Raw genomic sequence first — 27,051 nt, forward strand, 5'->3', positions numbered from 1 at the left:
AGGGCAGTAACTTTTTTCCCTGCTGAGTGAGTGGCCATGTGGCATGTGCACTTCTTGAGAAACACGCTCCAGCTTGTGTCGCTGCTATATTTGAGTTGCTGAAAGTGGATCCATCAGGAACTAGATATTTGCAGCATTTGGTGGCAATGCCACAGTGTCGCTGGGCCGAGGCTTAAAGTGAAACAGGAACTGAGCCTAGGACCAGATACATAGGCGCCCCTTCTCAAATGCCTCAGCCCAATGCTATCATCATTTGCTTAGGTTAGATCTCAAAATAGCTTCCAGGCTAGGCCAGAGGCCAGGAGGTGAAGCAGGAAAATACAAAGACTAAAGCAGGCAAACAAAATGGCATCCCTTCTTTCTTGGTGGATTCTAAGGAAATATTGGTTAGTTTGCGTTTCTAAAACAGTATGTTCCAGGAACCAAATGCCCAGTGGAAGACTAGAAATTCTGAGTTTTAGAAAGCCAATTTAAGACAAAAAAGAAGGCTGCTTCATGTTGGAGAGGATGATATACATCTTCCTTGAAGAGGAGATGCATTGGTGACTACATGGCCTAACGGAAAAGGAAAATTCCGAGTTTTGCACACGTGGTTGGTGTGGGGGTGTGGCAGAGCCAAACAACACTAGCCCTCATCGGGGCTCGAACTGACACTTCCCCTGCAACAGGACGAATGCTCAGACAGACATACGTTTACAGAAGACAGACATTGGTTTTCCTTTACTCATGGTGCAGAGGCCAGGAAGGGCGGATTTTGTGGCGGTGTTCCATCCTGGCCTAGACTGCAACGGATCTGAAGAGAACGAGATCCACGATGACAGTTAGGCACTCTCCAAACAGCTTTGACTACCAAGGGAGTCCCCAAAGCCAGTGAAGACACTGCTTTGGAATATGAAGAAAATGAAAACCAGGAGGTCACACTTGGGAGGCAGAGGCAGGCGGATCTCTGTGAGTTCGAGACTAGCCTGGTCTACAAGAGCTAGTTCCAGGACAGGCTCCAAAACCACAGAGAAACCCTGTCTCGAAAAACCAAAAAAAAAAAAAAAAAGAAAACCAGGAGGTCATTAAGCCAAGCTCTGCTGTTGATGAGGTCACAGTGAGGTGGAGCCTAAGAAGGGCTCATCCAGAGACCATCTGGGTTTTAGCCCAGGACCCAGTCACTGCATGACCTTGAGGAAATCCATTCTTTCTCGAGATCTTTATGCTCATCTAGACAATCAAGGGTGGGACCTGATGACATAGGAGTTCTTTCCAGCTCCAGCATTCTGTGGTCAAGAGTAACTCTGATACAGTTTAATAAAAATGTGTGTTTTAGATAGAATCTAAAATATAATTTTCCTTATGAAATATACACTCAGATTTTAAAGCTCAGAAATAAATGCACTCAAATGATATTAAAAACATCTGTCTTGTGGCTGGAGCAATGGCTCAGTGGTTAAGAGCACTGGCTGCGCTTGCAGAAGACCCAGATCTGGTTCCCAGCATGCACACGGTGGCTCACACCCATCTGTGACTCCAGTCCTATGGGATCTGGTATGCTATGCTGGCCTCGGACACTACATACACATGGTGCACAGACATGCGTGCAGGTAAAACATTCATGAGCATAAAAACAGTTAAATTAAAAAAAATATTTTAAAAATCATGTCTCTGTGTCATTGTATTAACAGTTGTCTTTCCATTGTAGCTGCCTGCATTCGTAAACTCTTCTGTATTGGCATATAGTGTTTGTGTTGAAGACACACGCAATTCCTGCTTCTAAGGACTGGGTAAAAGGAAATGCTGACTGATGAGACCCATACTAAGTCAGAGAGTAATTCTTGCAGGGGATAGTTAAAACACAAGGGATACCAAGGAGGCAAAATTACTGGTTTTGTTCTTTCTGTGGGCTGCTCAGTTTTGTTAAAAAAAAAATTAATTGAAGAAAGGTGACTTTTCCTGGCTTGATACCTGTTCCTCTCAGGCAGCCATCTTGTTCAGCACAGGAAGACAAGGCGAATGATTCTGATACACTCAGCCCTATGCGCTGCTGGATAAATGCCATGAAATCTAGGCTGGACCAATCACAGCTGCCGAATGGAGGGCAATATTCGCATTCATAAAAGATTCTGCATCAGTCTCTTATGAATCCTAGATAGAAGACAAGTCTTCCTTTAAGCCCTGAATTAGTCCTAGGTTCAGGGCTAGTGTGACCGTTAACGAAGTTGACCAAAAATCTAGGCTTTTCCTGACGGTTCCCTTCCCAGAGCCCTAATTGTAGTCCCCCCCCCATCTGCTCACAATATGACCAAGATTCATAGTTCTTAGCTTTCATATTGGAAGTCAGTAGGGGTGAACTAATGCCAACAAGGAATTAGGTGAAACTGTAGGAAGAAACAATCACATACCCTTAGTGGGGACATGAAAGTTAACAAGGCGGTATGCGCAGACGACGAGGCTTGCCACTGCACCTCAAGTGCTGTGCCTCTCTTATGGCTGATGGCGAATTAGCAAAAGGGGATTATAAAGGGATGTTGGTACTAGGGCTCTGCCACAAACCAGGCTAGCATGGATAGAATCATAGAACAAAACCAAAGTCATTGAAAACACCCAATGAAAATGTGTGTTAGCATTTCCTGAGCATGGCAAGGGTAGAAGGGGCCTTCCAGTTTCTTTAGGTCAGCTGTTCTCAACCTGCGGGTTGTGACCCCTTTTGAGTCAACTGGGGTCTGCCTAAGACCATTGGGGGCTGCCTAAGACCACTGGAAAACACAGATATTCACATCACAATTCATAACACTATCAAAATCACAGTTCTAAAACAGATACAGAATAATTTTAGGGCTGGGGGTCACCACAATATGATGAACTGTATCAAAGAGCCACAGCATCAGGAAGGTTGAGAACACTAGGTGGCAAATTCAAGGATTTCTAGGAAGCTCTGCTCACAAACATGGTGTAAGAGTCTCCTCTTTATTAGAGCCGACCTGGCTGCTTTGCTGGACCTGGTTTTATCACTTTCCTGTCACTGTATGGCAAGCCAGTGTTACTGTGGGAAGAGTAGAAAGGGCTTGCTTTTGTTCTTTATTGGAATCTACCATCCTTTGAAGACTTTCCTTTCTAATCTGTACAGTGAGGGACATAGTGCTACTTTCTCAGATGTTTGCTTCAGGTCTAATAGAGCTAAGGTATATGTAAGACCCCGACTGTGACATCTGGTATACTGTCAGTCTCAATATATGGCAATTACTACAAGTTTTAAGAGGTCTCACAGTAGGACCTGGAATGGGAAGTTGGAGGTGAGCCTATGAACTATTAAAAAGCGTGTGAGAAGACAGGAGACAAGGCGAGAGGTAGAAAGACTTAAAGAGAAACTTCATGTGTCTCCCTGACCACCAAGCCTGACTCCAGCAAGCAGATTTAGAAGTCCTGGCGGGCGGTCTTCTCTGAAAATGCACCCATAGAAAACCACTCTCACTCTCGTTCTGACACTCAAACCTGCTGCTGCTTTCCGTCAAGGCAGAGAGTCTCCAATCAGCTCACCTCACAGAAATCAGGGATGAAATGATTGGGGTTACAAAGTTCAAAAGCGTTAGCCATGCTTAGGGAGGGGGGTAGCCTTTAGTTCATTGAGCAAGTGTGCGACAGGCAAGAAAGCAAATACTATCAAGCTTCTTCCCTTCCTCGCTTGGTCAAATGATCTGGTGTGATGTGAAGTCGTGATGTGAGTCACCAGCACAGCTGCCATACAGTATTCATCGCAGAGGCGCTGGATTCCATACAAGGGGCCCCCAAAGGTTCCTTACTACATAGCTAGCCAGCAGTTCTTTGAAAGGTTGCATTGGGTGACAAGGACACTAAATCCTTGCATGGCTTAATGCCCCAAGAACGGACAACTGGAAATTACAGCATGGCTTTGCTCTCCTCTATTTCCAGAAAAGAGAAGTTTGAATTACTCACATGGGCCATCTCCACCCTTTCCTTGATGTTTTCTGGCTTTGAAGACACTTACATGCCTTCTCCCTGTGTTTAAAGCCTTACGCCACAACGGCTTTATGAAAACAATATGTCTTTGAAATTAACTGTAAATAAAAATGAGACTGTCACTGGAACATCATCCTGGGTAAAGTTTCCAGATTTAAAATGAAAATTTAATGACCTCCTGACCTCAAACCTAAGTTCCTATACTTCTAGCTGCTGGGAAACTCTCTCTACTTGGATCTTCCACTACAACCTCCAGCTCATTATATCCAAAAGCAAAGGCTTCACCATGGCCCCAAACTACCTTCCGTTTTTATGACTTTTCTGTCAGTCCAGGGCACTACCCCATTACCCAGGCCAGAAAACCCCGGCGTTATCTCAAGCTCTCCCTTTTCCCTTCACCTGCCATTTCATCGAGGACTGGGTGTGGCTGGGCTGCCTTTGACTTGGCTTGGGGTTTGCTTCTTTATTCTCCCCGCCACCATCGCAGTTCAGGTCCTTGTCACAGCACAGCTGGATTCCTAGAAAAGCCCACCCAACTGGTCTGATTTTGTTCTAGCCATACTTTTGACCCCTGTCAGATTAATGTTTCGAGAACTCTACTTTAAGCATGTCACGTCTTTATTTAAAATTCCCCAACGGCTCCCTGCTGAAGGTCGCAGCAAATCTGAATCCATCTACCATTCCAGATAGCTTCTGGCATTTCAAAGCATCAGCCTACTTCTGTAAGCTAGTTCGTCTGCGCCGTCTTCATTCTGTCAGCACAGAAGAGAAAATTCCTTCTCTTGCTGAAAACCTTTATTTGTGTACATATCTCGTTCTAGATTCCCGGATTTAGAAACCCTTCATTCCTTTATTTATTTATTTATTTTTGCGTTATGGGTGGTCTTGAATTATCAGGTCCTTCCCGAGGACCTGCCCTTAGCTGTCTGGCACACAGGAGGACTTCCCATGTCTGTTCCCTATATGGTGGACTTGGATGATAATTTGGGCCCTGCCACAGATTCAACATGTAACATAGAGAAGGTCTCTCTCCCCCCCCTGGTCTTTGGTATCCTTCTAAGTAAAATGAGTTAAACTCTAGTTCTCCAATATATATCATTTGCATAACATCTTCATTTGCCATACTGAAGTCTGACTCTACACTTACTTTTTGAAAGGTTTGCTATGTGGCCTATTTAAACACACACACAAATTACATATGTATATTTAAATATATCGATTTAAACAGCTCTATATCCACTTTAAATATTTACTTAAATATACTTTAAATATATTCTGGTTTATTGAAATAGACAAATTGTGTGCATGTGTATATTCATGGGTGGGTGGGAGCACATGTGTATGGATGGATGCATGTGCATGTGTGTGCATGCACTGAAGGTCAGAGGTCAACCTTCGGTGCTATTCTCCTGGCGCCATCCACCTTGCATTTTGAGAGACCCTGGAACAGTTGCAGCAGGGTAGGCTGGCTGACCAGAGCGTCTCAGGGATCTACCTGTCTTTGCACCCTCAGTGCTGGAATTACAAGCCCATAATCACCATTCCTAGCCTTTTTTTTTCCCCTTAAAAACAAAAAACAAAACAAAACAAAAAAACCAACATGGGTTATGGGGATGGCAAGCATTGTACTGACTGCGCTATTATCTCCCAAGCCCTAAATAGACTTTCATTCCTGCAAAAAACACAGAAAAACATCCTACCAATGGAAGCGATTTTAAGTGACTAGTCCAACTGTGTTAAGTGCATCCATGTCATGTGACCATCTCCAGAACTCTTCTCATCTCCCTGGACAAATCTCTCTAGCCAAGAAGTCTTCATTTCTCCCTTCTTCCTCGCCCAGGCAACCACTGTTCTAGGCCTGAAAACTAATCTAGATACTTCCGATGAGTGGACCCCTTCATTATTTGTCTGCTTGTGGCTAGCAACCTATTCTCAAGGCTCAGCTACCTGGCAGCATCATTTCCGGACTTGTGGTTCTATGAAATATTTAGTCTTGTCAAGACACACAGAATAAACACAGAAAGTCAAATATTCATGCCTGCAGCTCCTCCAGCAATGTGCTTCACACTTGTCTGGAAACAATGATTCGATTCTGTCTATGAAAATCTATGGCTCCCTGGAGCCCTGGTTTTTCAACATGCTTGATTATCAGAATTCCTCGGGTGGCTTTGAGAACATACCCGGGCGCTATTCCAGGTCTGCTAACACACAGTCCTCACATAGCCTGGACACCAACGAGCTCCTGAGATACTGCTGACCCTCAACCAGGTTTGGGGATCACTGCTCTGTGGATGTCTTGAAGGCAGAGCTCCAAGCTCTCTGCTCTTCCTCTGTTTCCAGCAGCACAGTGCCCAGTGCAGAGGCTGACTCAGAGACATCATATTGACTAATAAATTGAGAATGTCTAGAAATAAAGGGAAAATTAGATTTTAAATAAGCTTTTTATAGGGGGATGGTGTGTTGTTGGTTTGTTTTAAAACTTCTCCTGTAAAAATAGAGACAGTGATACCCTACTTTATGTGCCTTGCTGTGGCTTAAGTCACACACATGTGGAAAAGTAATGGCGGCGCCTGTGAAAATGTATTGCACGCTTTCTATGAGCCCAAGCACCAGGCTAAGTGCTGTGGAAGACAGACAGGAAGATTCAAACATAACTCCTGCTCTCACAGAGCTCAGAATCTGCTGGGGGAAAGCAAATTAATCCAGATGGAATAAGTGAGGAGCCATGATTTCGGAGTGGGGCAGGCATTTGGTCCAGGTGCACTCTGGGCAGACTGCATGCTTAAGACTTGAATTAAGCCCTGAAGGAAAAATAGGATCTGAAGAGAGAAAAGCGGAGAAGCCAGAACATTCCAAGGGAAAAGAACAGCATCCAGCGTGGCTGAGGCAGTTACCCATGTGGTATATTTCAGCTGTCCCACTGAGATTTATCTCATCAGCTGCAAAAGAACTCTGGAAAATTGCCTGTGTAGAAGTCTGTTCTTTAGCATGGCCTGTGTGGAAAGGCAAACACACCTGCACTAGTTTGTGTCTGACTTCACTTGCACCTTGGGGTGCTTTCATTAAACCTGAGTCCTTTGGTACCGTTACGTAGGATAGGATACAGTTTCGGAGGATAGGCTGAGGGATGGGACTCTGGTTAGTAGAGGCCCAAAACCCAATGACTCTGAAGCTCTAGGAAAGGTTTCTACTGGGAATCTAGAAGACAGCCTGAGGACCTAGAGAGGGTAGCAGGCAGTAGGGTGTTCAATTGTCAGCAGGAACATCATTTTGAATATGGGGAAGGGGCATGACCTTACCGGAATCTGTTTCAACTGACGTCTTCGGTTGATGTGCATGGAAGTTTTGCAAATCAGAGCTAACATGCCCATCTGCATTAGAAAAACACCAAGCTCCCCCATTGGACAAAAGAAGATTTGTCACAGATGGGTTATTCCATTTGACGAGTACTTGGTAAACAGACCATGACAGGCATGGTGATGCGGTTCCCTGGAATCAGGGTGAAACAGGTTTTCCATTTTCATATACCTAGGTTTTCCTCAGTCACCTCAACGTTTGATTCCTAGGTTTGATCTCAGGTTTGGAGGGGGGGTCCTGTCCAAAGACTATTGATCCCTCCCCAGAGAAGGCTGCATTTAGCAGAGATTGCTCCAGGAATTGCTGTTGAGTGCAAAGGAAGCTGGTCTGCCCTCAGGGCTGCACTTGGTGCGTCTCTTCTGGGCCAGCCTTTCATTCCCTGCAGCCATTGCACCAGTGAGCTCGGTCAGCCAGCCAGTCTTTGTTTGCCTTGGCATGTCCTCAGCTAACTTGGGCAAAGATGTTTAGGAAAATGTTCAAAGAGGTTGGCTCTGGCTCTTCAAGAATGGGCTACGACATGAGAGCCAGTCCACTTTTCTTTTGTTTTACGGTTTTCCCCACACAGCCAGTTCTTGTCTGGTATAAGAGATACTTAAGTTTGTGCTTCAATTAAGTACATTTGTAATCAACCCCTGAGGTAATTCACAAACACTTCCCTTGGAGTCCACAGTGTGCTAAGTTCTCATGTCAGAGGAAGGGAAAGGCAGAGACCTGTCTCCAGAGTAAACATTTAGCTCGCAAGATGGAGGAAAAAGGGGTCAGTGCAAAACTATTGGAGCGTCAGGTGGGGGTTGACTCTCAGTGACAAGTGTTTGGAAAGACAAGAGGAGGGTTCGTGAGGAAAAGTGGCCTAGTAAGGTCTCCGGTAGGGAGTGACTTCATAGTAAGCTGCGCTGAGACAAATAAGCTCAATTAAGTCTTCTCATTTCATCACTGTCTTTGAGCATTGGTCCTCCTCCATGCTCCATAGACATCTGGTCTCTGGAGCATCCCTGCTCATCTCCCAGTGCTTGGCTATCAACATGCTTGCACTCACATCTTCCCTCCAGTTCACAGTTACACACGTATGAACAAGTTCAAAAGTCACCTCATTCATGAACCCACTTCCGTCAATCCAGTTCTGTACATCCCGTACCCTTGAATCCCTACCGCTCGTAGGTCTCTGTCTCATTTGATGCACCACACATAAACTACTTGCTATAGAGGTGAACAGCTGCTGAGGGCTTTGTGTCCCTGAGCATCAAGGCCGAGTGCTTCCGAGCATCCTTATATGTAATCCATAAGACCATCCTCTCAGCAACTCTTATCATCATTTTACTGTTAAAAGAACAGAGGTTCAGAAAGATTCACTTTGCCAAAATCATTGAATCAGTAAATGGTAGAAGTCACCTTCCTGTGACCTCTCCTAACTTCCACACGAGTGTTAAGAGACCTATTGCAAGCTCACATACTTGCCATTCTTATAGGAATTGGCCAATGCACAAAGAAAAGAGAGATCAACTGGAAGTCACATGGGCAATTATCTCTGCTGTCCCCCACAGCCTATTTTGCTCCCATTTTAGCTTGAGTTGGAAGGTGTGAATTTGTGGTTTGCTTATATGGCCCCCATTCCTGCGGCCTTTCTACAGTACGATTTTTCCTACTTCAGCACAGATTTCTTTTGTTTCTCTTGGTTTCCAGCTATGTAGGCCAGGCTAGTTTTGAGTTCTTGATTCTCTCGCCTCTCTCTAGTGCTAAAATCACCAAGCATATACCACCACATCCCACTTTCAACGTAGCTCATAATTGCAAGCTGATTGGCTTGGTTCCTGACTAAAACATGGCCATGTGGCATCACGTTGGAGGTAGCTGATCCGCGTTTGACTTACATCTGGCTCTTGTGTAGCCCCATTTAAAGGACGTTTTTCTTCCTTCGGGGCTGGGGATCAAATTCAAGGCTTCCTGCTTGCTAGATGAATTCTCAATCAACTGAGTTGCATTCTCATCACCCGAAGGAATTGTTGAGGCTATATTTTGTCTACAAATGATTTGTTTTTCTTAGCAAGGACCTAACCATTCCTAGGGAAGGCCCTTAGGATTCTTGTTTTATTTCTTCCACTGGCATGAAAGTTGTGTGAGCAGAGCCAGTGTCTTACATTTGGTGTCTCCACAGTGACCCACACTTCTTTAAGTCAGTCAGAGAAGGTGGCTTTTAAAAAAACCCAATAGATTCACAACATGCCCATGTCAAAGATTACCATATACGTTCATTTCTCCAGCAAACTCAGAGTTCCTGAGATACCTGCCAAGCTCTCCAGAGATGGAAAGAAAGATTCATGCTACCATGTGTATCCCAAGACTTGTTGGCACCCTCTGTGCTATTTCTAGAAATGGAATCTGTCTGTTACCACCCCAAGGCTGGTCATCCGGGTACCTGGCAGTTGTCTCCCGATGCCTGTTCAGCTGTCAGCTTCTTCCTCCTGCTTCTGTTTGCTCAGTGATTTCCTTGAGCAGACCTGACTATTTTGAGGCTAAGTCACAGCTGTCAGCATTTCAGGCGTAGCACACGTGTTTCTAGAATTAGGTGGAAATATTTGAAGCCTGAAAAAGTAACTATAGTGTCCTAAGTATGAAAGAAATATTTAGGCAAGTATCAACTGGCAGCACACACACTAAAAAGAATTGAGTCCCCGGTAACACAAGGAGAGGAGGACATCAGAGCCCAGTCATCTTGGGTTACTTGCATTTTAATAGTAGGGGATAAGTTACTAAGCTACTCATAGAGTTTTTATTAGCATGTCATTAAGGAACTGCCCAAACACGAAAAGATTGTTTGCTATAAACAGTGATATGACAGAATTGACCAAATACATGAATTCTATTCTAAAAGAAAAAAATCTTTGATGTAAAAAAAAAATCACCTCAGTTATGCGTGTCTGAGGGATGCTTTGGAAGTCAAACTGTCTCTTGACCACGTTCTTTTAAAGTTTGAGCATTGCTGCCCTCCAATTGTGTCAGTACAATGCTGACCAAAGGCACTCATACTGTAGCTCTGAAGCCAATTGTTTAGCTGTTATTAGGTGTCCTGGAGTAAGGCTGAGGAAAAGCAGAGAATTAGTTTTAAGGAATGTGAAGATACCACTGCAAAAGAAAGGATACAGAAACATCTTCAACTTTCAAGATCAAGGTGAATCCAGCAACTTAGTAGAGATCAAGTCAATCATCTTTCCATTCAGACGTTCTTTTGGATTCCTTTATTTGGGTGTGTTGGAGGATATCAAGTCTCTCTTCAATTTTGCCTTTCATTGAATTGTTTTTATAATATGTGATGGAACAGATGAAACAAAAATATAACTAACAATGTCCCTGTCATCCAGACCCTAAGGACAAAAGCCATTGTAGAAGTAAAGGTTCTGAAAAAAAGCGATTGTGGCACCAATGAGGTAAAGGTCATGATTTCAGTCCTTGGAAAGATCGATTATCTTCACTTCCCTATAGATGATTCTGATATAGATAGCCCTGGGACCACGCTCTCAGAAACACTAGAGAAGAGACTAAGCCCAGTCATTTCTATGGTCTAAAGAAAACCAAAACCTTAACAGCCATTACTTTTAATCTCTTTTGAAATTTTGCTTTTCATGGAAACATGTGCCTCTGTGATCATTCTGATTCTGTTTTCTTCCAGTCAATAAATTATTGATAAAGAGATTCCTGAATTAGATCATATGCTGGAGAAGTTCAAGCTTAAATCTCTAGCCCTCGCACTGCTCTGCAGTCTAATCCTGACTTAATCAGTTAGTTATTTTACCCTTTTGTAAACTGGAAATCTGTCTAAGAAACATCTGGTAAATTTTGGATGAAAAGCACTGAGAAAAACGTTTGCATCACAAGATTAACTCCCGCTCCCGCCCCCCCATCTATGGTTGCCAGATTTAGAGAAAAGGGGAGTAGGCGTCCAGTTAAATTTGAATTTCAGATAAACAATAGCTGATTCTTGCTCTAAGTACATACGTGAGGGTATAGATGCACTAGGTATTTTATTGGTTATCTGTAATTCAGATTTAATTGGTTGCCCCATATTTTATCTGGCAATACTGTCTCTACCACCACTTTTTCCCCCTAGAGCCTGTACTTTCTAAGATTTGGGCAAGAAGAGAGACTTCTGTAACTCAAGGCCAAGGAGGAAATGAGCACTCATTTAGCATAATACAGGAAAGGAGAAATGCTAGAAAGAGATTAACTGTCCACACTGGAGAAAGCTAGGTTTGGTCCAGTGATGGGAAGAGATGGAGTGTGATTGGGCAAACACATCCATGGCATCCCGAAGAAGGTGCAGTAAGTCATTCAAAAAACACAATCCAACATCTGATTCCACAGCCTCAGAAAGAAAAATCAAGAACTAAGGAAATGAGGTGTTACTACACCAGGTAGTACAATCCCGGAGTCCTATGGCTTGGCTTCTTTTTGAACTGCTGAACCCATTCGCAACTAGGGGCCAAGAATTAGATTGAGAGGGGGATGGAGAAAAGGCTCAGCAGGGAAGAGCTCTTGCTGCTCTTTCAGAGGACCTGGGCTTACTTTTGAGAACATTTTGAAGTCCAATTTCAGGAGAATCAACACCCTCTCCCAGTCTTTTCAGCTTCTGCATGCATGTGGTGCGCATACACACATGCAGGCAAACAGACACACACACAAAGAAAAAAAAAGCAAATCCTTTTGAAAAGATTAGAATTACATCAGAGCATCCACTGTGCTCTCTGGGCCCCACAGGCTCTACTGCTCCTAACTTTTGCTTCACCAGGTGCCATATTACATTGTTTTGCTTTGAAAAACCAGGCTCAACTCCTGTCTTCAGGCACCAGCCTTCCTTTTGCACTTGCTCTCCTAATTCACTTTTCCTGCCTCCAGATCTCCAAGTGCAAACATGTCTCTGTTACTATCCCAATCTTCTTGCCAATATGAATTTACATGGTAAAGAAATTGCTTTGCTTGGAATTCAGACAAATGGGGGGGGGGTAGTATTTGGAAGTTGTAAGGTGAGGGTGGCTTCAAAATATAAAAAGTATCCTCTTCTTGACAAAATGGACGCATGCTTATTATAAAAAATTGAACAAAGTATAAACGAAAGGAAATAAACATCACGAATCACAAGACCCAGAGATAACCACTGTTATCATTATTATCATCATTATTACTATTATTAGCATCATATGTGTATGATGTGTGTGTCTGTATGCATGCGTGTGCATATATATGTGACACAGTGCATGTGTGGAGGTCAGAGGACAGCTGTTGGGAGTCAGCTTTCTTCTTCCACTATGGGTTCTAGGGTGACACAGGTCTTCAGGCTTCTGAGACAAGTGGCCATACCTATAAGCCCTCATCCTGGCTCTAAATATTTACTGTTAGCATTTTGTTAATAATAGGCCCTCATTCATTCATTCATCTATTTCTTGAACAAATAAATATCAGTGCACAGTTGACATGAAATACCACTTTATGCTCAATAAATAAAGCAAAAAAGATCACACCCAAACACCTATCTTCATGATCCTATTTACAAAAGCACTCAAGCATACACATGTGTGATTTTACATTATATATGGCACACACTATATATGGACCTCCTATTTTATGTAGTAATATATTATGGATGTCTTCATATGTCAATTAAAATACCTTTAATTGTTTAATTTTGGTGTCTGTCTGTTATTTTATATGTACCACAATTTATTTGTTTCCTTAAAGATACTGATTTCCAATGCTGTTATCATAAAATTGTCATCTATAGATTTGACCCAATCATGGATTAAAAAATATTAGATTGTTACTGGTGTATACCATGTAGCTAGGTCTCAAACGGTAGCACTTATTCTGAACAGACTTTTGTCTTATTATTCGATTAGCAATGTATTGTAGCAATTACTTAATGTTTACACCTTACAGTTATTATAAGTAATCTAGAGATTACATGCAAAAATTGAGAATAATTACACAACAGAGCTGAATTCAATTTCCAAAATTTAGAAGGAGGTGGAGGAGAAAAAAATTGATTAACCCAATTAAAACCAGAGAAGAATAGTAGAGAAACTCTACAAAGCAGTGATAGGAAGTAAAGTAAAATGCAAAGAGAGATCACTGGAACAGTTTGTGCAAAGCATCCTGCCTAGACAGGACCACCTTACTCTTCAGGACTCCACAGAAAGTCGAAAAGTAAAAGATACGAAAGTATAAACCAGGCAAACACTAACACAAAGAAAGGGCATAAAACTATATTCACCTCAAGATTTAAAACATCTTGGCAAAGTATCATTGAGATTAAACAGATCATTACCCATTAAAGAGAAAATTTCAATAAAATGGTGTAATAATCCAAATGTTATGTATCTGGCAATGGAAACACTGTAGCTATAAAGATCTTATAATATTATGGATAATTTTATGCCAATAAAATTGAAAGTGGATAAAACAATCCAGAGCAAAACAGAAGAAAATATCTCACATTTGTAAGACTATTGCAATTGGATCCTCAAACCAGACAAGAACAGTCCAAGGAACAAACACATTGGTCAAACCCTCCCATGAACAGAGACAAAATTTTGAAAAATAATCTGATGACACCAAATCCCCTCATGCATGTGACCATCCAAGATGTGCTCCAAGAATGCTCCATGTTAGAAAATTGTATCATAGGACTCCCCACTGAGCAGGTTAAAGGGAAGAAAGCAAATGGTCAGTATAGTTATATGAAAAAATGATGCAATTCACATGTGTAATAAGAAAATCTCAAAAAACCGGCATTAGAAAATCTACTTAGTTTGGTAAAAAAAAAAATCCACAAGAACTGTACAACACACGTCATACATAATGAAGAGAGTCTACAAACATTTATCTTAAAATGCGAGAGGGAACAGATAAAGATGCCTGCCATTCCTGCTTCAGTTTAACGCTGTAATCGAGATGCAGCGAGCACAAGCTGTGGATGGAGACAGGTGTGTGCAAGACCCTTGCTTTGGTTCCCAGCACACAAGTAAATAGATAAACACCAAGTAACCAAATAAATCTTAGCGAACATACTAGTTTAAGAAAAGAAAAAAGAAAAACTTCATGCCTGAGAGTGACATTGATTGCCTGTACAGAAAATGTAAGAGGACCAAGATGAAAGCAGAACTAACAAGAGCATCCAATATGGATACTAGATGTACTAATAGGAAGAACCAGTATCATGTAACCCCAGAAATAACCAATTAGAACACAGACATTTTAAAGGAATGCTATTATTCAAACGGTATGATTTTAGTAAGGCACTAGCTTTGAGTCAAGTGTCACAAGTTGCTTTAGGCACCTTACTGCATGCCTTATACAGTGGTACCCACTTCCGCTCACTCAGCCTCCACTAATAGTACGGCTACACACACAATGATCATAGGAGATTTTATGGGGGAAATGGTTGAAAAAAATCATAAAAGATGCTCTTGTACTTTTAGTTCTAGGATGAGATAAATTAAAAGTATTTCCCCCTGTTCTTTCTGCCAAGTACAGTTGACCCTGAACACTGTGTATATAAAGCAAGCATAAGGAGACATAGAAAAGAGAACACATAGCTAAGGATATTGGGTACTGAGGAAACATTGAGTTTCCTCGGGTTTCTATTTAACCTTATATATCCCAAGTAGGGTGCTAGAGAAGCTAGCAATGCAAGAACATCAATAAGTATAGACCAGGAGAAAACCTACTCCCTTTAGCAAGGAAAAAAAAAGAAGCCACCTAGTCAGACAGAAAACACTTAGCAATGGTTTCTCTCTGCTTCACTTTGATTCAAAGTGTGGTGCCCCTTCTCCTACATTCTACCACCACATTAGTGCCAAGGAAAGTCTGTTCAAACAGAAGATGTAAGAGCCAGAGTCTCTTGATAAAATATTCCAAATGTCAAAATTTTAATTAAAAAAAACCATATTGTACCAGAGCCAAGAAGATCTCTACATAAAGCTGAAAAGACAATGAGCAGACACCCAGACCAAGAAGACATGTGAGAATTATCTAACAAAGGCGGTTAGCAGCCGTCATCAAAATGTGTAGGCAGGCCATTATGCTCACCTTCCTAGACCTGGATGGAGGGGGGAAGACCTTGGACTGCCCACAGGGCAGGGAACCCTGACTGCTCTTTGGACTGGAGAGGGAGGGGGGAGGGGAGTGGGGAGTGGGGGGAGGGGGAGGGAAAAGGGAGGCGGGGAGGAGGCGGAAATTTTTAATTAAAAAATATTTAATAAAAAAAAAGATATCTGAAAGAAAGGGCAAAAAGTCTTGAGCAAAAGAGAAGACATAAAGAAAAACCAAACAGAAATTTCCAAACTAGAAAAAGTTGAAGCGCCAAATCTCAGAAGGTAGGAGGCTTCAACAGCAGAGGGGAACACGGAGAAAAGCCTGAGCAGGTCTGAGGGCAGAACACGTGCATGAAGTGACCAGCGGAGTGACGGGGAGGGATGGGCATGGAAAAGGAAGGGTATGGGAGGAACGAGGGAAATATGCTCATTGCACAATATCTACTTACATTTAAAACAATAATAATAAAAAGAGAACAAATTACGGTGTAGGCTGAAAAACTATGAACAGAGCACCAGAGAGCTGTGACACTATTAGCAAAAGATACAGCGATCTTAGCCAGGTGGAGCAGTGCATGCAATCCCAGACCTCAGGAGACTAAGGAGGATCATTATGCGTTCTAGGCCAGCCTGGGCTCTGTAGTGAGTTTCTGTCTTTCCCCCTCTCTCTTCTGCCTCCTCTCTCAGAAGAACCAAGACAGACAAAAGACAGGGATTACAAAGCACTCAAAGAAACAGTGGCTGGAATTTTCACAACTTTGGCCAAAAGAATAAAGCTACAGATTTAAAAAGACGCATGAACGTCATATGGTAATAAACCCACAGAAATTTAGGGCAAGACCCATCACAATCACTATTCTGACAATAAAAGAAAGACATCCGGAAAGTAGCAAGAGATGGCAGCTCCTCACTAATGTGAGGATAATCAGCAACGACCGGATGTCTCATCAGACCCTACGGAGTGGACAAGGAAGCAGGCAACCTGTTTCCAGGGCTGGGAGAAAAGAATTTCCAGTGAAGAATTTTACAACCAGAAAAACAAAAAAACTTCCTTCCTGGAATGAAAGGAAGTCAAGACATTCTCGGATGAAGGAAAACTCAAAGAACTTATCATCAGCACACGAAACTTTAAAAAATAGCTAGAGGAAGCTCTCCAAACAGAAACGAATAGGAAGAATCTTAGAGGGTCAGGAAGGAAGAAAGAACAAAGAAAGGACAAAAAAAAATGGACAAATACAATAGGCTTTCCTCCTCTGTTGAGGTTCCTTAATTATTGTTGACAGAGCAAAACATAAAATTTGTCTGATATGTTTTTCAATGCATGTACAGGAAACATTTAAGAATAATTATAAGCTAGAGAGGAAAAATGAATGCAAAGGCAGGTAAAGTTTTTATACTTTGTTCTAGCATGTAAAATGACGGCGCTGGTTGACTGGTGACTTATGAACATATACTCTCGCCTCAGAACAATCACAAAAGGCGACACAAACAGGCACCACAAACTCTCACATTAGGTCAAAATGGAATCCTAAAAGCTGTTGGCTGGGCTCACTGGTGGAGTATTTTCCTGTCACGCACAAGGCCCTGAGTTCCATCTTCAGCATGTAAAGAAAAAAAATCGAACTCCTCAACCTCAGAAGTGTTTAGGTAACCCACAGAAAGGCAAGAGGATGAGAACAGAAAAACAAAAATCAGAGCAGCTGGAAAACACCCCAGACAGAAACAAGTGAAACCCCCCTGAGCACGGAAACAGTTGAAGAGAGGTGTGTCCAGACCAAACAGGGCGGCTCAGGGATGAGAAGAAGTACAGTTAACCTACTACAGCTCGGATGAAGCTCCAGGGAACCGTGCCAACTGAGAAAAGACCATACCTCAAAAGGTTATTTTTTGCATTATTCTGTTTGTATAACATTCCAAAATGGCAAAATTGCCGAAATCAAGAGATTAGTGGTTTCTAGAGGCAAGAAATGGGGTGCTGTGGTAGAAATATCAAGGTAATGGGGTGGGATGGATGGCTTTGTGAGAAGCAGTGCTTGATTTGCAATCATAAGGACCTGGAAACCTCTGAACCTACAGAACAAGCCAGGCATGGCTGTGGGTGTCAGAGACAAGCTGATCCCCAGAGCTTGCTGGCCAGTCAGTCTAGCTAAACGGTGGGATTCTGATTCAGTGGAAGAATCTATTTCTTTCTTTTTTTTTTCCTCTTTCTTATACTTACCTGGCAGGGGAGATAGCGTGATTATGATCATGGCCCTATTTCAAGGCAATGAGGCAGAGAGCGTGTGTGTGTGTGTGTGTGTGTACATACGCTAAACAAAATTAAGTATAAAAAAAACTTCATAAAATCTATTTAAGACTGGGAATGGTGGTGCATGATTGTAACACCAGTATTAGAAGACTGAAGTGGGAGGATTGTGTGTGTGAAGCCAGCTTGTGCTGAATAGTTAGACCCTATCTCAAAAAGGGAAAGAGAGAGCAAGAGAGCGTGTGTGTGTGGGGGGGCAACAACAAAAATTCAAAATAAATTAACTATCTAAATGCTAAAAGCAAAGTTTTGTAACATTTTGATGAAAATCCACAATACCTTTGTAATCTCAGAATATGGAAAGATTATTTGATAATATATATAAAAGTTTACAAGTTCTAATTGTAAAAATAGACAAATGTAAAAGCATGTACCTATAGCTCTAGCTACTCAGGAGGCTGAGGCGGGGGGTACTACTTGACCCTAGAAGTTCAAGATCAGCCTGAGAACTTAAGTAAGAACTATCTAAAAAATAAAATTAAAGACAAACCGTTTATAAGAGACATCGGCCACCCATAAAACTGAAAAAGAAAGCATGCCAGAGACATGGACTACATATAGTATTTCTCTTATCAGTACTTTTTTTTGTGGTTTTAGCTATCTGAGGTCAAACTATATTCTTAAAGTCTTAAATGAGAAATTCCAGAGAGAAAAATTTGTAAGTTTTAAGTTGCTCACATTTCTGGGTATTGCAATGAACTCTCTTGCTGTCTTGTGTCATCCCCTGTGGGGCATGACTCATCCCTTTGTCCAACATATCCATGCTGTATATGCTACCAGCCTGTCAATCCCCATAATCCTGGTTAGCAGACCGTGGTCCCATTCACCATGCTCATTGTGTTAAAGTGATACTTACTTTCTGTAAAAATGGCCCTTAAGAGCCTGCATGGGAGCGACTGAGGCCCTCTGCATGTGGTCTGTAATATGAAATACTGTATGTACTCGGGGAAATAAACAACCACAACCAAAATGAGACGTTATCTTACTCATCAGATTGGCAAAAATTGACACCCAAACACTGCCACCATGTCAGTGTCATGGTGTCATGGCAACTCATCCTCCACTGGAAGGGCTGTGGACAGGTGAACTATGTTGGAAAGAGATCTGTCAGTCCTCAGACTCACATGTAAAAATGTGCATATTCTGTAGACCAATAATATCCTCATTTTTATCTTTGGATTTATTTCTCTGTTTGTTTGATTATTTATGGATTTGTGTGTGTGTGTGTGTGTGTGTGTGTGAGCACCACTTGAATGAGGTGCCTGTAGAGGCTGGAAAGGATATCCAGTACCCTGGAGCTAGAGTTATGGGTCGTTGTCAGGCACATGATATGGGTGCTAAGAACCAAACTTGGGTCTCTGAAAGAGCAGGAAGTGTTCTTAACTGCTAAGCTATCTCTCCAACCCCAATCTTAACTTTCTAAAAGAATTTCTGTGGAATGTCCTGTTTTGTGTATACTGCATGTTGTTTCTAAAAAATTGAAAACTACCTAAATATTCATCAGTTGGGGAATAAGTAAAACTAAAAGTGTCTTAAACCACTTGAGAATACTCGAGAATGTGGTACAGAGTTAAAACAAAAACGAATGTACAAAACCATGTTACTTCTTATCCATGGCCTGGAAGTAAGCCAGCCTGCCTGCCTTCCTTCTTTCCTTCCTTCTTTCTTTCTTCTGTCTGTCACTGTTTCTCTGCTTCTATCTGTTTGTCTGTCTCTCTCTCTCATACACACACTGGGTATTGAATTAATTTCTATAATATTACAAAAGGAAAACAAAAAAAAATACAGCAACATACTTTTAAGTAATTTGCTATAGTCTTCTCTGAACTTTAATATATATTTTGAATTTTGGCTAGAAATGAAAGGCGTGTTAAGTACTCAATGACTAAAAATCCAGGAGCTTCACATGCTGGCTTTTCCAGAGACATTTTAATTTTTAAAGAAAGATTCGGGGCTGGGGGTAGAGCTCAGCTGGTAGACCATGATGTCTTGAGGTCCAGTGTTAGCGCCGACACCACAAACAGCGAAAACAAAAACAAAAAACCCGAAGACACAGAGGCTGTAATGCTGGCTGCAAAGGTGAAGCCTCAGTGATAAGAAAGGATGTGAAGTGGGCACAGGACACATGGGACAGGAAAGAGGAGAAGAATATGGGGGTGGGAGGCAACAAAGGAAAAGCAGGGCTAGCAGGGGGATAGGGAAGATGGAGGAAGAAGAGCCACACAAACTTGATTTGTTCAAAAATAACTTAATGGTACCAGACATGATCTGCTGATTTAAAAAAAGAAGTAAAACAAAATAAAAAAAAAATTTCAAAAATTTGGAGCCCTGTGGTGTTTGCTGTCACGTACACAGTGTGAGTTTCCAAGGCTGAGTTTCCAATCGTGTCCCTTGCTGCCACTGGCATCTCTACAGTTTAGGTAAGCTGACACTCCTCTGCTAGAACCACGGCATCCCCTAAACGGAAACACACAGAGAGGGACCAGAGCACATTTCCCTCCTCAACTCTGCTTTCATCTCTTATAAATAAAGTGGTGCTTAAAACACCCACACATAAAATTTAGAGTGAGATTTATAGAAATGCGGACACCTAAGTGCAAATAAATCCTTTCCAACATTATCAAGATCCTCTCTATCTTGGTCATCAGGCCAGGGTAGAGTTAAGTCAATTTAAATATTTCTCACTCATCTGTGGAGTCTCAAGGCTCGTCCGTGGCCTGTAGGCTCCACTCCCTTCACCTCGGTCAAAGCCACTGCTTGATTACCCTGCTCTAAGATTTCTGCAGCTCCAGTTTCCAAGCGAGGGGCTTTTTTTTTTTTATTGCTTTGGGCATGTTCCTTCTCCTAGCCAGCTCAGAATTTTAACCATCAAGCTCGTCAATTTCTCTCTTGCTCTTTTACACGGGGGAGAAACTGGATTTCTGTTCCACACAGTTTGTCAGAGGCCAGCAGGGAGTGAGAGATTACAGCCAGATGTACATCTACATGTCGGCAGCCAGAAGGCCTGGGATGGAGCTTTTTCAGCCAGAAGGGAGGAGTCGTTTCCCCATCTCGGAGGAGAGGGCCTCTTCCCTCCCCATTTGGCTGTGGGATTCTCACTGATTAATTACCAAGGTTGCATCTCCATACAACTGGTCTCCTTAACAGCTCTAGCAGGATTCCAGCTTGTTCCTTAATGCGTTTCTTTCCTCTAAAAGAACTGGCCTCCTTTTGCAAAGCATGCATTAGAGAAAGAAAAAGAGTGACTTCAAAGGAACAAAGTATGGGTTTAGAGTTCATTTCGTTGTGTTGACATGAGGTCTCGCGACGCATAGCACAGGCGTGCTTTGAACTTATAGTTCTTTGCCTGAGACTCTCCGGAGCAAGGCGTTGCTTTGAAACAATGTATTTATTTCACTACATCATCTAACACAGGTAAAGTCAGATAGGAGAAGGCAAGTGTTTTCAAGGTCTGGGAAATATTGCTAGCAGCCTTTTGATAAGGATGTCAAATCGATTGCTTGTTCTATTTGCTTGGAATATACCACTCCTAGTATCTTCTGATCAACTTCAGAAATCTGTTTTATATCAGAAAATCAAGGCAACATAAGCACCGTTGTCTCTGTATCCAACAGCCACACACCTCTATTTGCCCCCCCCCATGGGACAGCATGCTTAGTTAGTTGTTCAGTAGTAACTAACTCCCTTTTCACAATGTCTTTGTTCTGAAGCTGGTATATGAGATCTATTACAGTATGAAGCGTCACCTGGAAGTTCCCCCTTGGGTCTCACTCTCATTTCTAAGGAGCTTAACATATAGTGAGGCCAGTGCTAAAAGTGGTCCTGAGAAGCAGAAGGGTGGACACTCAGAGGCATTCAGAATTCTCAAAGATCACGCCTCTGTACTTGGAAAAATACTGGAAACAGAACAACCAGTATCCCCATAATATAAACGACAACCAGCACCACAAAACTGGGGTCCGAGCAAGCTAAAAAATGATTCAGGAAAAGCAGAATCTCTCTCTCCACCCTCCCACACATCACAGGTACCCATGGCTGAACTGTGACGCAGCTGACAAATGACCCATGCAGGAATTAAACACGTCCTCAAATGGCCTTTGGGGAAGATATGATTCTTGACATACTATTAACTGAGAACTAAAACATACTGAGATACGGGCATGGCACATACCTGGCACCTGGAAAGCATAAGAGGACCTCATGATTGAGGCCTGTCTGATTTACATAATCAAGTTCTAGAATAGCACTGGTTCTATAGCAAGACCCTGCCTTAAAAAAGGAAAAGAAAAGAGAAGAGAAAAGGCTGAGTGTGGTCAAGCGTGCTTGTTATCCCAGCCCTCAGGTGGGCAGAGGCAGGATGATCAAGAGTTCAAGGGTACCCTTAGTTATACAGAGAGAGGCCCTCGTGAGCTACATGAGGCCTTGTATGCAAAACCAAAAAATGACATGCCACTATATAATACTGAAATGTACACAAGTAAGAAGAGAGAATGTATGACCAGGAAAATCTTGAATCCATTTCAATTTATAACTGAAGTAAACCATCCGGCAACATCAGTACCTTAACTACTATATGTAACCAATTACTCTGTAGCTGTGTGTGACAATAGTTACTCTTGTCACATAGCTGACCTGCCATGCTATCTCATGCCTCTGTGTACGCTCTTTCCCTCTATTTTAAAGACTTTTAGCAATGTTTTCCAAAAAGTTGATTGAGGGAATGAATGAATGAATGAATGAATGAAGTGTTGTGACAGTTGCTTTTAGAATATTCCTAGGCTGAACCATGCTGTGCAGTAACAAAAATAATATCCCATTATGAATAGTGAAGTCAACTGTGATTATGGGCAATTTTCTTGACCAGAAAGCATAGAGCAGCAAGATGCTTTGCAGCTGTACGTTTCTATTAAGGGCTGTTTAAATAAACATAAACCATGTTTGCCAGGAGAGAGTGAAAGACACACGCAAATTTCGGTCAGAAAATAGGTGCATTCATTATGCATTTTTTTTGCATTTGCTTTAAAATGTGCCCTTAAAACAGTAATTACCCTGGGATGTCATTTTTTTTTTTTTTTGACCAGCGACAGGGACCAGAAACAGTGACTTAATTTGGGCAAGGGTTCGCTAGGACATAATATGGCTACTGTGCCTGGAGTCTTTCTTGGTCATAAAAGCCATAAGGAAGTATGACATAATGGTGAGATGGTAAATCACAGCCCAAGCCATTTTGGTTGGCAGAATTTGAAAGATAAATAAACATTACTTCAGGAGCAGAGAAGACGTGCCTAATTACCTCCGTGCCTATGCTAGGATCCCTGCGGCTGCTGTCGTTCCTGGACTCAGGTGGGTCCGCACAGACAGGGTCCACGTGTGCAGGATCCTGGAATGGTCCACTGAAGAGGTTGGTTGGCTAGGGATGTGGAGACTGGCCCACCTCCGAAACCTCCTCTCCAGGGAAATCAGGCAGCCCAACCGAATAAGAAGAGCAGCCCTGAGGGGCCCCCGGTGGAGCCTGGAAGGAGTGGGATTGGAGGAAGAGGGGAGGCCGGTTCCACCCACTCTGCCCTGGAAGTGGTGGGGAGTTGGGCTGATTGTGTTTGCACATCTCTGCACTTTTTACCCCAAGCCAGTCCGAATTCCCTCTCTCTTCCTATGTCACAGGGCCTGGCCACAGTTGTAGCCCAAATGGAGTTCAGGGCTCATCCCAGGTCATCAGAGTTTAAGGATGAAATCTACACTTGTTGCTTGCTGCCTTTTCAGGGCTCAGAAACTTCTACCCTATCGTATTTTTTAATGACAGTTCCATGCCACTCCAAGTGTTTCCTCTTTTCCTCCCTTCCCCCCTCTTACACACACACACACACACACAGCCCTCATCACTGAAACAACCCAGTAAAAGATAACTCCTCTCTACAGTCCTTGGCAACCCTAATTTTCCTCTCTATTGCTATAAATTTGACTGAGTCCACATACCTCAAATAAGTAGAATCATGTACTACTTTTTAATGAGAGTTTGGTTAGCATAGTAGCTTTAAGATTCATTTGTGCTGTCTGTAGGCATGAGTCAGAATTTTCTTGCTTTCAAAAACTGCCTAATACTCGCCTCTGTGTGTGTGTGTGTGTGTGTGTATATATATATATATGTATGTATGTATATACACACACATATATTCATATATAAATTCTCAACTGAGGAATTGCTTAAATCAAGTTGGCCTATTGACCTGTCCAGCAGGTCCAGTTATTCCAGGGACAGCCTATGGGAGATTAGCCAGACTGCTAGCGTGGGAAGATCCAACCCACTGTGGGTGGCACCATTCCCTCAGCAGGTGATCCTGGACTGAGTATGTGAAGAAGGCCAGCTGAGCACAAGCACGAGCGAGCAGGCACCATGGCTTCTTTGCTTGCTTTCTGCTCTTGGCTATGAATGAATGTGCTGTGACTAGTTGCTTGAGTTCCTGACTTGATTTCCCCTCAGTGACGGATTATAACAGTACTGTAAGCCAATTGAACCCTTTCTTCCCCAAGTTGCTTCAGGCTGGGCTATTTTACCACAGCAACAGAAGTGAAGCGAGAACACCAGCCTTCCCTTGAAGGACTGCTGGGCTGTTTCTGTCTCCCAAACTTCTGAACTGTGAACACATCAGGACAAGCAGTCAAAGGATTGAATGAGCTAGTTGCCTCACCTTTGTCCCCATGGTCCTACTGTCTGGTCATCACAGTCACATAGACACCGGTCATACAGACTGGTTGCTAAGCTTTTAGCCTCCTTTATCTGCCTAATAAAGTGGTGAGTAGGTCACTTCCTACTTCCTGCAGCATGAAGAAGGTTGGCGAGACTCAGCAAAGCTAAGCAACATGCCCAGGGTCAAATAGTTACAAAGACTAGAAACATGGCTCAGCAGGTAACAGCGCACATTTTTTTGATAGAAGACCACAGTTCAATTCCCAGTATCCACATCAAATGGTTCACAAATGGTAATTCTGTCTCCAGAGGGCTCCAGCACCTCTGGCTTCCACAGGCACACACACATGTGCATACCAACATACACACATACATAATGCACACAATTAAAAATAAAAAATAATGTTCAGCAAAAAAACAAAGCCTTTTCTCACCTCAAAGTCCTCGTGTTAGACCACCAAGGCGGTGCCTGAAGAAAGCCAAGGGACCCTCTGCCACCAATTGCCTATGTTTGGTATGGAGTAGAGTTAGTTACTTTTATTTGATTTCTGATAATTTCATACATGAGTAGTGTATTTACATCATTTCTACCCCACCTTCTTGCCCCTCCAACTCCTATGTCTCCCTCCCTCCCTCTCAAATTCATGATCTCTTATTCTTATATTACACATAGACTGATGCATACACACATATACACATGTACTCACAATACACACATGCACACACAAATACACACATATCCATATCCACACACACACACACACACCCTTTAGTTGTTTTAAGACTGATCACTTGAGGTTGGATAAGCTGTCAGAGGACTCATCCCTGGAGAAGTCTGATTCTCCCTCCTTGGCAGTCAGGGTGAAGCCCTGATGATCACCAGGCTGAGTGGTCCTCGACCTGAACTAGGTCTGGGAGCACAGGGGTGGCATGGCCAGGCAAGGTTTCCTGGAGCTAGTTTTTAAGAGAAGTCTTAAAACTGACTGTAGGCACCAAGAAGCCACCAGCTTTATGTGCCTAGAAGGAACGACTGCCAACTTTCGATGCAGAAAGCAGGCAAAGCTCAGTACTGAAAACCAGGATTCGTTGCAGCATTGTTTTTGCAATGAGCAGAGAAGAGGCCAACATAGGAGACAGCGGACTTGATTTGTGTTCTCAGATGGGCGAGTTTTCCGAAACTCTTTGTCCCATTTCCTCTCCTGCAGCTTTCTCCTCTTGCCTACCTTAAATGAAGTAATTAATTGCAGAGGTGACCAGCATTTTAAAAGGCTAGAAGAATCAGGCCTGGGGGTTTGGGGCAGATGTTTACCTATTAGTGTCTTGATGTCTGAGTGACATTAAATTCCTTAAATGGGAAGAAACGCTGCAGGATTTTTATGGCTGAGACTAAGGGAAGGAATCCTGGCGGTGGAAAAAGAGGCCCAGCAGGGCAGGAAAGCTGCAGACATAGAAAGTCCCCTGCCTCCGTTTTGCCAGTTGCTGGCTAAGGCCACAGTCTTTCCAACACTGCTCCAGAGGTTGGCCAGAGTGGGCAGTGGCGGGGGCAGGCCCAGCTGGGTAAACAGGAGAGCAAAACAAGTCAATCAATCAGGGCTGGCTCCAGCCTGCCCTAATCCCCTCCTGCCCCTTCCTTTCTAGTTCCCCTGGGTCTCCTTAGCAAGCAAGCAGGCCCAGATGTCCTTTGATCTATAGGAAGGGTGAGCTCAGCCCTACATGTGACCCACCCCCAGGGTTCCTTGCAGGGGGCCATGAACTTCACACATTCAGCTGCTAACAGGAAAAAAAAAGGCAGGCAGACATGGCGTGATTGGAAAACTTAAGACTGGCCTATGGCTAGGAGGGGCCTGGGTGGCTGAAATTCACAGAGTCATGAAGATCAATGAGGCATGGTATCTACCTCAAGCTTTGGAGCATGGGTCACAAGCTATATTAAGCACCCAAGGCCCGGTCAAGGACAGGATCAATTTCCCATTGCCTCTTTTCCCCAAGCCTTAAGGTGTTCATATAGGCCTTGTGCGTCAGTCTGAGCGTGTCACAGTTTTGAGAGCCCCACATCCTGAGAGTAAATGGATAGATCATTAACTGTAATGACATCTTCTCCCAGATGGCATCCTCCCAAGGGTGCACACGACTAAAAGTTGTGTTGGGTGAGGCTATCTGACTGCTGTAGCCCCAGGACCTGGAAGGTAAAATGAGTCCTCACTGAACACGTGGAAGAACGAATAGATTGGCATTGTGAAATGATGAAGTTAGTTTCTGGGGTCCAGTGAGGTGGTTCGGTGGTAAAGGTGCTCGCTGACATATCTGAAGACCCGATTGCTGGGAATACAGCCAGGCACCACCACACCTAGGCTATACAATGAAGGAGAATGAAGCCAGGGCATGCTCGGCACACACTCTACCAACTGCGCTACAACCGCAGTCTGCAAGCTCCCTTTGGAAGTTGTCTTCAAGGAGTAGCTACCAAGTATACTGAATACACTTGGTAGCTTTCATCAACCGCATACATAGCTCGTGGGGAAGATTTGCCTTTAGTGGGGCTGCCCTTCAGAATGATAGCAAGGGTCATGGGCAGTGGGGCCTACTAAAACTGGAACCCGCCAAATAGCTTGTTACTTTTGAAAGAGTTGGAATCTTTTGTAAATGTTTTATTTATTGAT

General features: G+C 42.9%; 1 protein-coding gene across 2 annotated transcripts in view; it reads right to left on the reverse strand.

Annotated features, from left to right (window-relative positions):
• The window catches only part of Plac1 (placenta enriched 1), a 133,517-nt gene that overhangs the window by 94,448 nt on the left and 12,018 nt on the right, over positions 1 to 27,051 (reverse strand). Inside the window, exon 1 of one of the 2 annotated variants that reach the window (XM_057760798.1) lies at positions 24,826 to 24,842. The exons of the other annotated variant lie outside the window; for it this stretch is intronic. The gene's annotated coding sequence lies outside the window, so the exon portion shown is untranslated. Of the gene's footprint in view, positions 1 to 24,825; positions 24,843 to 27,051 lie in introns of those variants that run through there. 2 annotated transcript variants of the gene reach the window in all.

Source organism: Chionomys nivalis, chromosome X, assembly GCF_950005125.1.
Source record: "Chionomys nivalis chromosome X, mChiNiv1.1, whole genome shotgun sequence".
Lineage (NCBI taxonomy): Eukaryota > Metazoa > Chordata > Mammalia > Rodentia > Cricetidae > Chionomys > Chionomys nivalis.